Source organism: Scyliorhinus torazame, chromosome 29 (genome assembly GCF_047496885.1).
Source record: "Scyliorhinus torazame isolate Kashiwa2021f chromosome 29, sScyTor2.1, whole genome shotgun sequence".
In the NCBI taxonomy this organism is placed as follows: Eukaryota; Metazoa; Chordata; class Chondrichthyes; order Carcharhiniformes; family Scyliorhinidae; genus Scyliorhinus; species Scyliorhinus torazame.
The window spans coordinates 29994705-30011376 of NC_092735.1; the positions used below are offsets into that span (position 1 = coordinate 29994705).

Consider the following 16672-nt stretch of genomic DNA (forward strand, 5'->3'; position numbering starts at 1 on the left):
GTGTAACACTCAGTAACATACCCCACACACTCAGTGTAACACTCAGTAATATTCCCCACACTCCTCAGTGTAACACTCAGTAACATTCCCCTCACTCCTCAGTGTAACACTCAGTAACATAGCCCACACTCCTCAGTGTAACATTCAGTAACATACCCCACACTCCTCAGTGTAACACTCAGTAACATACCCCACACACTCAGTGTAACACTCAGTAATATTCCCCACACTCCTCAGTGTAACACTCAGTAACATTCCCCTCACTCCTCAGTGTAAAACTCAGTAACATTCCCACACCCTCAGTGTAACACTCAGTAATATTCCCCACCCTCCTCAGTGTAACACTCAGTAATATTCCCACACACTACTCAGTGTAACACTCATTAATATTCCCACACCCTCAGTGTAACGCTCAGTAACATACCCCACACTCCTCAGTGTAACACTCAGTAACGTACCCCACACTCCTCAGTGTAACACTCAGTAATGTTCCCACACACTCCTCAGTGTAACACTCATTAATATTCCCACACCCTCAGAGTAACACTCAGTAATATTCCCCACCCTCCTCAGTGTAACACTCAGTAATATTCACCTCACTCCTCAGTGTAACACTCAGTAACAAAGCCCACACTCCTCCGTGTAACACTCAATAACATTCCCCTCACTCCTCAGTGTAACTCTCTGTAACATACCCCACACTCCTCAGTGTAACACTCAGTAACATAGCCCACACCCTCAGTGTAACACTGAGTAATATTCCCCACACTCCTCAGTGTAACACTCAGTAACATTCCCCTCACTCCTCAGTGTAACACTCAGTAATATTCCCCACACTCCTCAGTGTAACTCTCAGTAACATTCCCACACACTCAGTGTAACACTCAGCAATATTCCCACACCCTCAGTGTAACGCTCAGTAACATTCCCCACACTCCTCAGTGTAACACTCAGTAACATACCCCACACTCCTCAGTGTAACATTCAGTGACATACCCCACACTCCTCAGTGTAATACTCAGTAACATTCCCCTCACCCCTCAGTGTAACACTCAGTAACATACCCCACACTCCTCAGTGTAACACTCAGTAACATCCCCCACACCCTCAGTGTAACACTCAGTAACATACCCCACACACTCAGTGTAACACTCAGTAATATTCCCCACACTCCTCAGTGTAACACTCAGTAACATTCCCCTCACTCCTCAGTGTAACACTCAGTAACATACCCCACACACTCAGTGTAACACTCAGTAATATTCCCCACACTCCTCAGTGTAACACTCAGTAACATTCCCCTCACTCCTCAGTGTAAAACTCAGTAATATTCCCCACCCTCCTCAGTGTAACAATCAGTAATATTCCCACACACTACTCAGTGTAACACTCAGTAACGTACCCCACACTCCTCAGTGTAACAGTCAGTAATGTTCCCACACACTCCTCAGTGTAACACTCATTAATATTCCCACACCCTCAGAGGAACACTCAGTAATATTCCCCACCCTCCTCAGTGTAACACTCAGTAACATACCCCACACTCCTCAGTGTAACACTCAGTAACATACCCCACACACTCAGTGTAACACTCAGTAATATTCCCCACACTCCTCAGTGTAACACTCAGTAACATTCCCCTCACTCCTCAGTGTAACACTCAGTAACATAACCCACACTCCTCAGTGTAACATTCAGTAACATACCCCACACTCCTCAGTGTAACACTCAGTAAAATACCCCACACTCCTCAGTGTAACACTCAGTAACATACCCCACACTCCTCAGTGTAACATTCAGTAACATACCCCTCACTCCTCAGTGTAAAACTCAGTAACATTCCCACACCCTCAGTGTAACACTCAGTAATATTCCCCACCCTCCTCAGTGTAACACTCAGTAATATTCCCACACACTACTCAGTGTAACACTCAGTCATATTCCCACACCCTCAGTGTAACGCTCAGTAACATTCCCCACACTCCTCAGTGTAACACTCAGTAACGTACCCCACACTCCTCAGTGTAACACTCAGTAATGTTCGCACACACTCCTCAGTGTAACACTCATTAATATTCCCACACCCTCAGAGTAACACTCAGTAATATTCCCCTCACTCCTCAGTGTAACTCTCTGTAACATTCCCCACACTCCTCAGTGTAACACTCAGTAACATACCCCACACTCCTCAGTGTAACACTCAGTAACAAAGCCCACACTCCTCCGTGTAACACTCAATAACATTCCCCTCACTCCTCAGTGTAACTCTCTGTAACATACCCCACACTCCTCAGTGTAACACTCAGTAACATACCCCACACCCTCAGTGTAACACTGAGTAATATTCCCCACACTCCTCAGTGTAACACTCAGTAACATTCCCCTCACTCCTCAGTGTAACACTCAGTAATATTCCCCACACTCCTCAGTGTAACTCTCAGTAACATTCCCACACACTCAGTGTAACACTCAGCAATATTCCCACACCCTCAGTGTAACGCTCAGTAACATTCCCCACACTCCTCAGTGTAACACTCAGTAACATACCCCACACTCCTCAGTGTAACATTCAGTAACATACCCCACACTCCTCAGTGTAATACTCAGTAACATTCCCCTCACCCCTCAGTGTAACACTCAGTAACATACCCCACACTCCTCAGTGTAACACTCAGTAACATACCCCGCACCCTCAGTGTAACACTCAGTAACATACCCCACACACTCAGTGTAACACTCAGTAATATTCCCCACACTCCTCAGTGTAACACTCAGTAACATTCCCCTCACTCCTCAGTGTAACACTCAGTAACATACCCCACACACTCAGTGTAACACTCAGTAACATTCCCCTCACTCCTCAGTGTAAAACTCAGTAACATTCCCACACCCTCAGTGTAACACTCAGTAATATTCCCCACCCTCCTCAGTGTAACAATCAGTAATATTCCCACACACTACTCAGTGTAACACTCAGTCATATTCCCACACCCTCAGTGTAACGCTCAGTAACATTCCCCACACTCCTCAGTGTAACACTCAGTAACGTACCCCACACTCCTCAGTGTAACACTCAGTAATGTTCCCACACACTCCTCAGTGTAACACTCATTAATATTCCCACACCCTCAGAGTAACACTCAGTAATATTCCCCACCCTCCTCAGTGTAACACTCAGTAATATTCCCCTCACTCCTCAGTGTAACTCTCTGTAACATTCCCCACACTCCTCAGTGTAACACTCAGTAACATACCCCACACTCCTCAGTGTAACACTCAGTAACATACCCCACACCCTCAGTGTAACACTCAATAATATTCCCCACACTCCTCAGTGTAACACTCAGTAACATTCCCCTCACTCCTCAGTGTAACACTCAGTAATATTCCCCACACTCCTCAGTGTAACTCTCAGTAACATTCCCACACACTCAGTGTAACACTCAGCAATATTCCCACACCCTCAGTGTAACGCTCAGTAACATTCCCCACACTCCTCAGTGTAACACTCAGTAATATTCCCCACACTCCTCAGTGTAACGATCAGTAACGTTCCCTGCACACTCAGTAACATTCCCCTCACTCCTCAGTGTAACACTCAGTAATATTCCCCACACTCCTCAGTGTAACTCTCAGTAACATTTCCACACACTCAGTGTAACACTCATTAATATTCCCACACCCTCAGTGTAACACTCAGTAACATACCCCACACTCCTCAGTGTAACACTCAGTAACATTCCCCTCACCGCTCAGTGTAACACTCAGTAACATACCCCACACCCTCAGTGTAACACTCAGTAATATTCCCCACACTCCTCAGTGTAACACTCAGTAATATTCCCACACACTACTCAGTGTAACACTCATTAATATTCCCACACCCTCAGAGTAACACTCAGTAATATTCCCCACCCTCCTCAGTGTAACACTCAGTAATATTCCCCTCACTCCTCAGTGTAACTCTCTGTAACATTCCCCACACTCCTCAGTGTAACACTCAGTAACATACCCCACACTCCTCAGTGTAACACTCAGTAACATACCCCACACTCCTCAGTGTAACATTCAGTAACATACCCCACACTCCTCAGTGTAACACTCAGTACCATACCCCACACTCCTCAGTGTAACACTCAGTAACATACCCCACACTCCTCAGTGTAATACTCAGTAACATTCCCCTCACCCCTCAGTGTAACACTCAGTAACACACCCCACACTCCTCAGTGTAACACTCAGTAACATACCCCACACCCTCAGTGTAACACTCAGTAACATACCCCACACACTCAGTGTAACACTCAGTAATATTCCCCACACTCCTCAGAGTAACACTCAGTAACATTCCCCTCACTCCTCAGTGTAAAACTCAGTAACATTCCCACACCCTCAGTGTAACACTCAGTAATATTCCCCACCCTCCTCAGTGTAACAATCAGTAATATTCCCACACACTACTCAGTGTAACACTCAGTCATATTCCCACACCCTCAGTGTAACGCTCAGTAACATTCCCCACCCTCCTCAGTGTAACACTCAGTAATATTCCCCTCACTCCTCAGTGTAACTCTCTGTAACATTCCCCACACTCCTCAGTGTAACACTCAGTAACATACCCCACACTCCTCAGTGTAACACTCAGTAACATACCCCACACTCCTCAGTGTAACATTCAGTAACATACCCCACACTCCTCAGTGTAACACTCAGTAACATTCCCCTCACTTCTCAGTGTAACACTCAGTAATATTCCCCACACTCCTCAGTGTAACTCTCAGTAACATTCCCACACACTCAGTGTAACACTCAGCAATATTCCCACACCCTCAGTGTAACGCTCAGTAACATTCCCCACACTCCTCAGTGTAACACTCAGTAATATTCCCCACACTCCTCAGTGTAACGATCAGTAACGTTCCCTGCACACTCAGTAATATTCCCACACCCTCAGTGTAACACTCAGTAACATACCCCACACTCCTCAGTGTAACACTCAGTAACATACCCCACACTCCTCAGTGTAACACTCAGTAACATTCCCCACACTCCTCAGTGTAACATTCAGTAACATACCACACACTCCTCAGTGTAACACTCAGTACCATACCCCACACTCCTCAGTGTAACACTCAGTAACATACCCCACACTCCTCAGTGTAACATTCAGTAACATACCCCACACTCCTCAGTGTAACACTCAGTAACATACCCCACACACTCAGTGTAACACTCAGTAATATTCCCCACACTCCTCAGTGTAACACTCAGTAACATTCCCCTCACTCCTCAGTGTAACACTCAGTAACATACCCCACACACTCAGTGTAACACTCAGTAACATTCCCCTCACTCCTCAGTGTAAAACTCAGTAACATTCCCACACCCTCAGTGTAACACTCAGTAATATTCCCCACCCTCCTCAGTGTAACACTCAGTCATATTCCCACACCCTCAGTGTAACGCTCAGTAACATTCCCCACACTCCTCAGTGTAACACTCATTAACGTACCCCACACTCCTCAGTGTAACACTCAGTAATGTTCCCACACACTCCTCAGTGTAACACTCATTAATATTCCCACACCCTCAGAGTAACACTCAGTAATATTCCCCACCCTCCTCAGTGTAACACTCAGTAATATTCCCCTCACTCCTCAGTGTAACTCTCTGTAACATTCCCCACACTCCTCAGTGTAACACTCAGTAACATACCCCACACTCCTCAGTGTAACACTCAGTAACATACCCCACACCCTCAGTGTAACACTCAGTAACATTCCCCTCACTCCTCAGTGTAACACTCAGTAATATTCCCCACACTCCTCAGTGTAACTCTCAGTAACATTCCCACACACTCAGTGTAACACTCAGCAATATTCCCACACCCTCAGTGTAACGCTCAGTAACATTCCCCACACTCCTCAGTGTAACACTCAGTAATATTCCCCACACTCCTCAGTGTAACGATCAGTAACGTTCCCTGCACACTCAGTAACATTCCCCTCACTCCTCAGTGTAACACTCAGTAATATTCCCCACACTCCTCAGTGTAACTCTCAGTAACATTTCCACACACTCAGTGTAACACTCATTAATATTCCCACACCCTCAGTGTAACACTCAGTAACATACCCCACACTCCTCAGTGTAACACTCAGTAACATACCCCACACTCCTCAGTGTAACACTCAGTAACATACCCCACACTCCTCAGTGTAACACTCAGTAACATTCCCCTCACCGCTCAGTGTAACACTCAGTAACATACCCCACACCCTCAGTGTAACACTCAGTAATATTCCCCACACTCCTCAGTGTAACACTCAGTAATATTCCCACACACTACTCAGTGTAACACTCATTAATATTCCCACACCCTCAGAGTAACACTCAGTAATATTCCCCACCCTCCTCAGTGTAACACTCAGTAATATTCCCCTCACTCCTCAGTGTAACTCTCTGTAACATTCCCCACACTCCTCAGTGTAACACTCAGTAACATACCCCACACTCCTCAGTGTAACACTCAGTAACATACCCCACACTCCTCAGTGTAACACTCAGTAACATACCCCACACTCCTCAGTGTAACACTCAGTACCATACCCCACACTCCTCAGTGTAACACTCAGTAACATACCCCACACTCCTCAGTGTAATACTCAGTAACATTCCCCTCACCCCTCAGTGTAACACTCAGTAACACACCCCACACTCCTCAGTGTAACACTCAGTAACATACCCCACACACTCAGTGTAACACTCAGTAATATTCCCCACACTCCTCAGTGTAACACTCAGTAACATTCCCCTCACTCCTCAGTGTAACACTCTGTAACATACCCCACACACTCAGTGTAACACTCAGTAATATTCCCCACACTCCTCAGAGTAACACTCAGTAACATTCCCCTCACTCCTCAGTGTAAAACTCAGTAACATTCCCACACCCTCAGTGTAACACTCAGTAATATTCCCCACCCTCCTCAGTGTAACAATCAGTAATATTCCCACACACTACTCAGTGTAACACTCAGTCATATTCCCACACCCTCAGTGTAACGCTCAGTAACATTCCCCACCCTCCTCAGTGTAACACTCAGTAATATTCCCCTCACTCCTCAGTGTAACTCTCTGTAACATTCCCCACACTCCTCAGTGTAACACTCAGTAACATACCCCACACTCCTCAGTGTAACATTCAGTAACATACCCCACACTCCTCAGTGTAACACTCAGTAACATTCCCCTCACTTCTCAGTGTAACACTCAGTAATATTCCCCACACTCCTCAGTGTAACTCTCAGTAACATTCCCACACACTCAGTGTAACACTCAGCAATATTCCCACACCCTCAGTGTAACGCTCAGTAACATTCCCCACACTCCTCAGTGTAACACTCAGTAATATTCCCCACACTCCTCAGTGTAACGATCAGTAACGTTCCCTGCACACTCAGTAATATTCCCACACCCTCAGTGTAACACTCAGTAACATACCCCACACTCCTCAGTGTAACACTCAGTAACATACCCCACACTCCTCAGTGTAACACTCAGTAACATACCCCACACTCCTCAGTGTAACATTCAGGAACATACCCCACACTCCTCAGTGTAACACTCAGTAACATTCCCCTCACCCCTCAGTGTAACACTCAGTAACATACCCCACACTCCTCAGTGTAACACTCAGTAACATACCCCACACACTCAGTGTAACACTCAGTAATATTCCCCACACTCCTCAGTGTAACACTCAGTAATATTCCCACACACTACTCAGTGTAACACTCAGTCATATTCCCACACCTTCAGTGTAACGCTCAGTAACATTCCCCACACTCCTCAGTGTAACACTCATTAATATTCCCACACCCTCAGAGTAACACTCAGTAATATTCCCCACCCTCCTCAGTGTAACACTCAGTAATATTCCCCTCACTCCTCAGTGTAACTCTCTGTAACATTCCCCACACTCCTCAGTGCAACACTCAGTAACATACCCCACACTCCTCAGTGTAACACTCAGTAACATACACTGAGGAGTGTGGGGTATGTTACTGAATGTTACACTGAGGAGTGTGGGGTAACATTCAGTAACATACCCCACACTCCTCAGTGTAACACTCAGTACCATACCCCACACCCTCAGTGTAACACTCAGTAATATTCCCCACACTCCTCAGTGTAACACTCAGTAACATTCCCCTCACTCCTCAGTGTAACTCTCTGTAACATTCCCCACACTCCTCAGTGTAACACTCAGTAACATACCCCACACTCCTCAGTGTAACACTCAGTAACATACCCCACACTCCTCAGTGTAACATTCAGTAACATACCCCACACTCCTCAGTGTAACACTCAGTACCATACCCCACACTCCTCAGTGTAACACTCAGAAACATACCCCACACTCCTCAGTGTAACATTTAGTAACATACCCCACACTCCTCAGTGTAATACTCAGTAACATTCCCCTCACCCCTCAGTGTAACACTCAGTAACATACCCCACACTCCTCAGTGTAACACTCAGTCACATACCCCACACCCTCAGTGTAACACTCAGTAACATACCCCACACACTCAGTGTAACACTCAGTAATATTCCCCACACTCCTCAGTGTAACACTCAGTAACATTCCCCTCACTCCTCAGTGTAACACTCAGTAACATTCCCACACCCTCAGTGTAACACTCAGTAATATTCCCCACCCTCCTCAGTGTAACACTCAGTAATATTCCCACACACTACTCAGTGTTACACTCATTAATATTCCCACACCCTCAGAGTAACACTCAGTAATATTCCCCACCCTCCTCAGTGTAACACTCAGTAACATTCCCCTCACTCCTCAGTGTAACACTCAGTAACATTCCCACACCCTCAGTGTAACACTCAGTAATATTCCCCACACTCCTCAGTGTAACTCTCAGTAACATTCCCACACACTCAGTGTAACACTCAGCAATATTCCCACACCCTCAGTGTAACGCTCAGTAACATTCCCCACACTCCTCAGTGTAACACTCAGTAACATACCCCACACTCCTCAGTGTAACATTCAGTAACATACCCCACACTCCTCAGTGTAATACTCAGTAACATTCCCCTCACCCCTCAGTGTAACACTCAGTAACATACCCCACACTCCTCAGTGTAACACTCAGTAACATACCCCGCACCCTCAGTGTAACACTCAGTAACATACCCCACACACTCAGTGTAACACTCAGTAATATTCCCCACACTCCTCAGTGTAACACTCAGTAACATTCCCCTCACTCCTCAGTGTAACACTCAGTAACATACCCCACACACTCAGTGTAACACTCAGTAACATTCCCCTCACTCCTCAGTGTAAAACTCAGTAACATTCCCACACCCTCAGTGTAACACTCAGTAATATTCCCCACCCTCCTCAGTGTAACAATCAGTAATATTCCCACACACTACTCAGTGTAACACTCAGTCATATTCCCACACCCTCAGTGTAACGCTCAGTAACATTCCCCACACTCCTCAGTGTAACACTCAGTAACGTACCCCACACTCCTCAGTGTAACACTCAGTAATGTTCCCACACACTCCTCAGTGTAACACTCATTAATATTCCCACACCCTCAGAGTAACACTCAGTAATATTCCCCACCCTCCTCAGTGTAACACTCAGTAATATTCCCCTCACTCCTCAGTGTAACTCTCTGTAACATTCCCCACACTCCTCAGTGTAACACTCAGTAACATACCCCACACTCCTCAGTGTAACACTCAGTAACATACCCCACACCCTCAGTGTAACACTCAATAATATTCCCCACACTCCTCAGTGTAACACTCAGTAACATTCCCCTCACTCCTCAGTGTAACACTCAGTAATATTCCCCACACTCCTCAGTGTAACTCTCAGTAACATTCCCACACACTCAGTGTAACACTCAGCAATATTCCCACACCCTCAGTGTAACGCTCAGTAACATTCCCCACACTCCTCAGTGTAACACTCAGTAATATTCCCCACACTCCTCAGTGTAACGATCAGTAACGTTCCCTGCACACTCAGTAACATTCCCCTCACTCCTCAGTGTAACACTCAGTAATATTCCCCACACTCCTCAGTGTAACTCTCAGTAACATTTCCACACACTCAGTGTAACACTCATTAATATTCCCACACCCTCAGTGTAACACTCAGTAACATACCCCACACTCCTCAGTGTAACACTCAGTAACATTCCCCTCACCGCTCAGTGTAACACTCAGTAACATACCCCACACCCTCAGTGTAACACTCAGTAATATTCCCCACACTCCTCAGTGTAACACTCAGTAATATTCCCACACACTACTCAGTGTAACACTCATTAATATTCCCACACCCTCAGAGTAACACTCAGTAATATTCCCCACCCTCCTCAGTGTAACACTCAGTAATATTCCCCTCACTCCTCAGTGTAACTCTCTGTAACATTCCCCACACTCCTCAGTGTAACACTCAGTAACATACCCCACACTCCTCAGTGTAACACTCAGTAACATACCCCACACTCCTCAGTGTAACATTCAGTAACATACCCCACACTCCTCAGTGTAACACTCAGTACCATACCCCACACTCCTCAGTGTAACACTCAGTAACATACCCCACACTCCTCAGTGTAATACTCAGTAACATTCCCCTCACCCCTCAGTGTAACACTCAGTAACACACCCCACACTCCTCAGTGTAACACTCAGTAACATACCCCACACCCTCAGTGTAACACTCAGTAACATACCCCACACACTCAGTGTAACACTCAGTAATATTCCCCACACTCCTCAGTGTAACACTCAGTAACATTCCCCTCACTCCTCAGTGTAACACTCTGTAACATACCCCACACACTCAGTGTAACACTCAGTAATATTCCCCACACTCCTCAGAGTAACACTCAGTAACATTCCCCTCACTCCTCAGTGTAAAACTCAGTAACATTCCCACACCCTCAGTGTAACACTCAGTAATATTCCCCACCCTCCTCAGTGTAACAATCAGTAATATTCCCACACACTACTCAGTGTAACACTCAGTCATATTCCCACACCCTCAGTGTAACGCTCAGTAACATTCCCCACCCTCCTCAGTGTAACACTCAGTAATATTCCCCTCACTCCTCAGTGTAACTCTCTGTAACATTCCCCACACTCCTCAGTGTAACACTCAGTAACATACCCCACACTCCTCAGTGTAACACTCAGTAACATACCCCACACTCCTCAGTGTAACATTCAGTAACATACCCCACACTCCTCAGTGTAACACTCAGTAACATTCCCCTCACTTCTCAGTGTAACACTCAGTAATATTCCCCACACTCCTCAGTGTAACTCTCAGTAACATTCCCACACACTCAGTGTAACACTCAGCAATATTCCCACACCCTCAGTGTAACGCTCAGTAACATTCCCCACACTCCTCAGTGTAACACTCAGTAATATTCCCCACACTCCTCAGTGTAACGATCAGTAACGTTCCCTGCACACTCAGTAATATTCCCACACCCTCAGTGTAACACTCAGTAACATACCCCACACTCCTCAGTGTAACACTCAGTAACATACCCCACACTCCTCAGTGTAACACTCAGTAACATTCCCCACACTCCTCAGTGTAACATTCAGTAACATACCACACACTCCTCAGTGTAACACTCAGTACCATACCCCACACTCCTCAGTGTAACACTCAGTAACATACCCCACACTCCTCAGTGTAACATTCAGTAACATACCCCACACTCCTCAGTGTAACACTCAGTAACATACCCCACACACTCAGTGTAACACTCAGTAATATTCCCCACACTCCTCAGTGTAACACTCAGTAACATTCCCCTCACTCCTCAGTGTAACACTCAGTAACATACCCCACACACTCAGTGTAACACTCAGTAACATTCCCCTCACTCCTCAGTGTAAAACTCAGTAACATTCCCACACCCTCAGTGTAACACTCAGTAATATTCCCCACCCTCCTCAGTGTAACAATCAGTAATATTCCCACACACTACTCAGTGTAACACTCAGTCATATTCCCACACCCTCAGTGTAACGCTCAGTAACATTCCCCACACTCCTCAGTGTAACACTCATTAACGTACCCCACACTCCTCAGTGTAACACTCAGTAATGTTCCCACACACTCCTCAGTGTAACACTCATTAATATTCCCACACCCTCAGAGTAACACTCAGTAATATTCCCCACCCTCCTCAGTGTAACACTCAGTAATATTCCCCTCACTCCTCAGTGTAACTCTCTGTAACATTCCCCACACTCCTCAGTGTAACACTCAGTAACATACCCCACACTCCTCAGTGTAACACTCAGTAACATACCCCACACCCTCAGTGTAACACTCAGTAATATTCCCCACACTCCTCAGTGTAACACTCAGTAACATTCCCCTCACTCCTCAGTGTAACACTCAGTAATATTCCCCACACTCCTCAGTGTAACTCTCAGTAACATTCCCACACACTCAGTGTAACACTCAGCAATATTCCCACACCCTCAGTGTAACGCTCAGTAACATTCCCCACACTCCTCAGTGTAACACTCAGTAATATTCCCCACACTCCTCAGTGTAACGATCAGTAACGTTCCCTGCACACTCAGTAACATTCCCCTCACTCCTCAGTGTAACACTCAGTAATATTCCCCACACTCCTCAGTGTAACTCTCAGTAACATTTCCACACACTCAGTGTAACACTCATTAATATTCCCACACCCTCAGTGTAACACTCAGTAACATACCCCACACTCCTCAGTGTAACACTCAGTAACATACCCCACACTCCTCAGTGTAACACTCAGTAACATACCCCACACTCCTCAGTGTAACACTCAGTAACATTCCCCTCACCGCTCAGTGTAACACTCAGTAACATACCCCACACCCTCAGTGTAACACTCAGTAATATTCCCCACACTCCTCAGTGTAACACTCAGTAATATTCCCACACACTACTCAGTGTAACACTCATTAATATTCCCACACCCTCAGAGTAACACTCAGTAATATTCCCCACCCTCCTCAGTGTAACACTCAGTAATATTCCCCTCACTCCTCAGTGTAACTCTCTGTAACATTCCCCACACTCCTCAGTGTAACACTCAGTAACATACCCCACACTCCTCAGTGTAACACTCAGTAACATACCCCACACTCCTCAGTGTAACACTCAGTAACATACCCCACACTCCTCAGTGTAACACTCAGTACCATACCCCACACTCCTCAGTGTAACACTCAGTAACATACCCCACACTCCTCAGTGTAATACTCAGTAACATTCCCCTCACCCCTCAGTGTAACACTCAGTAACACACCCCACACTCCTCAGTGTAACACTCAGTAACATACCCCACACACTCAGTGTAACACTCAGTAATATTCCCCACACTCCTCAGTGTAACACTCAGTAACATTCCCCTCACTCCTCAGTGTAACACTCTGTAACATACCCCACACACTCAGTGTAACACTCAGTAATATTCCCCACACTCCTCAGAGTAACACTCAGTAACATTCCCCTCACTCCTCAGTGTAAAACTCAGTAACATTCCCACACCCTCAGTGTAACACTCAGTAATATTCCCCACCCTCCTCAGTGTAACAATCAGTAATATTCCCACACACTACTCAGTGTAACACTCAGTCATATTCCCACACCCTCAGTGTAACGCTCAGTAACATTCCCCACCCTCCTCAGTGTAACACTCAGTAATATTCCCCTCACTCCTCAGTGTAACTCTCTGTAACATTCCCCACACTCCTCAGTGTAACACTCAGTAACATACCCCACACTCCTCAGTGTAACATTCAGTAACATACCCCACACTCCTCAGTGTAACACTCAGTAACATTCCCCTCACTTCTCAGTGTAACACTCAGTAATATTCCCCACACTCCTCAGTGTAACTCTCAGTAACATTCCCACACACTCAGTGTAACACTCAGCAATATTCCCACACCCTCAGTGTAACGCTCAGTAACATTCCCCACACTCCTCAGTGTAACACTCAGTAATATTCCCCACACTCCTCAGTGTAACGATCAGTAACGTTCCCTGCACACTCAGTAATATTCCCACACCCTCAGTGTAACACTCAGTAACATACCCCACACTCCTCAGTGTAACACTCAGTAACATACCCCACACTCCTCAGTGTAACACTCAGTAACATTCCCCACACTCCTCAGTGTAACATTCAGTAACATACCACACACTCCTCAGTGTAACACTCAGTACCATACCCCACACTCCTCAGTGTAACACTCAGTAACATACCCCACACTCCTCAGTGTAACATTCAGGAACATACCCCACACTCCTCAGTGTAACACTCAGTAACATTCCCCTCACCCCTCAGTGTAACACTCAGTAACATACCCCACACTCCTCAGTGTAACACTCAGTAACATACCCCACACACTCAGTGTAACACTCAGTAATATTCCCCACACTCCTCAGTGTAACACTCAGTAATATTCCCACACACTACTCAGTGTAACACTCAGTCATATTCCCACACCTTCAGTGTAACGCTCAGTAACATTCCCCACACTCCTCAGTGTAACACTCATTAATATTCCCACACCCTCAGAGTAACACTCAGTAATATTCCCCACCCTCCTCAGTGTAACACTCAGTAATATTCCCCTCACTCCTCAGTGTAACTCTCTGTAACATTCCCCACACTCCTCAGTGTAACACTCAGTAACATACCCCACACTCCTCAGTGTAACACTCAGTAACATACACTGAGGAGTGTGGGGTATGTTACTGAATGTTACACTGAGGAGTGTGGGGTAACATTCAGTAACATACCCCACACTCCTCAGTGTAACACTCAGTACCATACCCCACACCCTCAGTGTAACACTCAGTAATATTCCCCACACTCCTCAGTGTAACACTCAGTAACATTCCCCTCACTCCTCAGTGTAACTCTCTGTAACATTCCCCACACTCCTCAGTGTAACACTCAGTAACATACCCCACACTCCTCAGTGTAACACTCAGTAACATACCCCACACTCCTCAGTGTAACATTCAGTAACATACCCCACACTCCTCAGTGTAACACTCAGTACCATACCCCACACTCCTCAGTGTAACACTCAGAAACATACCCCACACTCCTCAGTGTAACATTTAGTAACATACCCCACACTCCTCAGTGTAATACTCAGTAACATTCCCCTCACCCCTCAGTGTAACACTCAGTAACATACCCCACACTCCTCAGTGTAACACTCAGTCACATACCCCACACCCTCAGTGTAACACTCAGTAACATACCCCACACACTCAGTGTAACACTCAGTAATATTCCCCACACTCCTCAGTGTAACACTCAGTAACATTCCCCTCACTCCTCAGTGTAACACTCAGTAACATTCCCACACCCTCAGTGTAACACTCAGTAATATTCCCCACCCTCCTCAGTGTAACACTCAGTAATATTCCCACACACTACTCAGTGTTACACTCATTAATATTCCCACACCCTCAGAGTAACACTCAGTAATATTCCCCACCCTCCTCAGTGTAACACTCAGTAATATTCCCCTCACTCCTCAGTGTAACTCTCTGTAACATTCCCCACACTCCTCAGTGTAACACTCAGTAACATACCCCACACTCCTCAGTGCAACACTCAGTAACATACCCCACACTCCTCAGTGTAACATTCAGTAACATACCCCACACTCCTCAGTGTAACACTCAGTAACATACCCCACACTCCTCCGTGTAACACTCAATAACATTCCCCTCACTCCTCAGTGTAACTCTCTGTAACATATCCCACACTCCTCAGTGTAACACTCAGTAACATACCCCACACCCTCAGTGTAACACGCAGTAACATACCCCACACACTCAGTGTAACACTCAGTAATATTCCCCAAACTCCTCAGTGTAACACTCAGTAACATTCCCCTCACTCCTCAGTGTAACACTCAGTAACATACCCCACACACCCAGTGTAACACTCAGTAATATTCCCCACACTCCTCAGTGTAACACTCAGTAACATTCCCCTCACTCCTCAGTGTAAAACTCAGTAACATTCCCACACCCTCAGTGTAACACTCAGTAATATTCGCCACCCTCCTCAGTGTAACAATCAGTAATATTCCCACACACTACTCAGTGTAACACTCAGTCATATTCCCACACCCTCAGTGTAACGCTCATTAACATTCCCCACACTCCTCAGTGTAACACTCAGTAACGTACCCCACACTCCTCAGTGTAACACTCAGTAATGTTCCCACACACTCCTCAGTGTAACACTCATTAATATTCCCACACCCCCAGAGTAACACTCAGTAATATTCCCCACCCTCCTCAGTGTAACACTCAGTAATATTCCCCTCACTCCTCAGTGTAACTCTCTGTAACATTCCCCACACTCCTCAGTGTAACACTCAGTAACATACCCCACACTCCTCAGTGTAACACTCAGTAACATACCCCACACTCCTCAGTGTAACATTCAGTAACATACCCCACACTCCTCAGTGTAACACTCAGTAATATTCCCCACACTCCTCAGTGTAACTCTCAGTAACATTCCCACACACTCAGTGTAACACTCAGCAATAT

General features: G+C 45.9%; 1 protein-coding gene across 1 annotated transcript in view; it reads right to left on the minus strand.

Annotated features, from left to right (window-relative positions):
• The window catches only part of LOC140403987 (excitatory amino acid transporter 2-like), a 172863-nt gene that overhangs the window by 83206 nt on the left and 72985 nt on the right, over window positions 1-16672 (minus strand). The gene's annotated exons all lie outside the window — the stretch shown is intronic.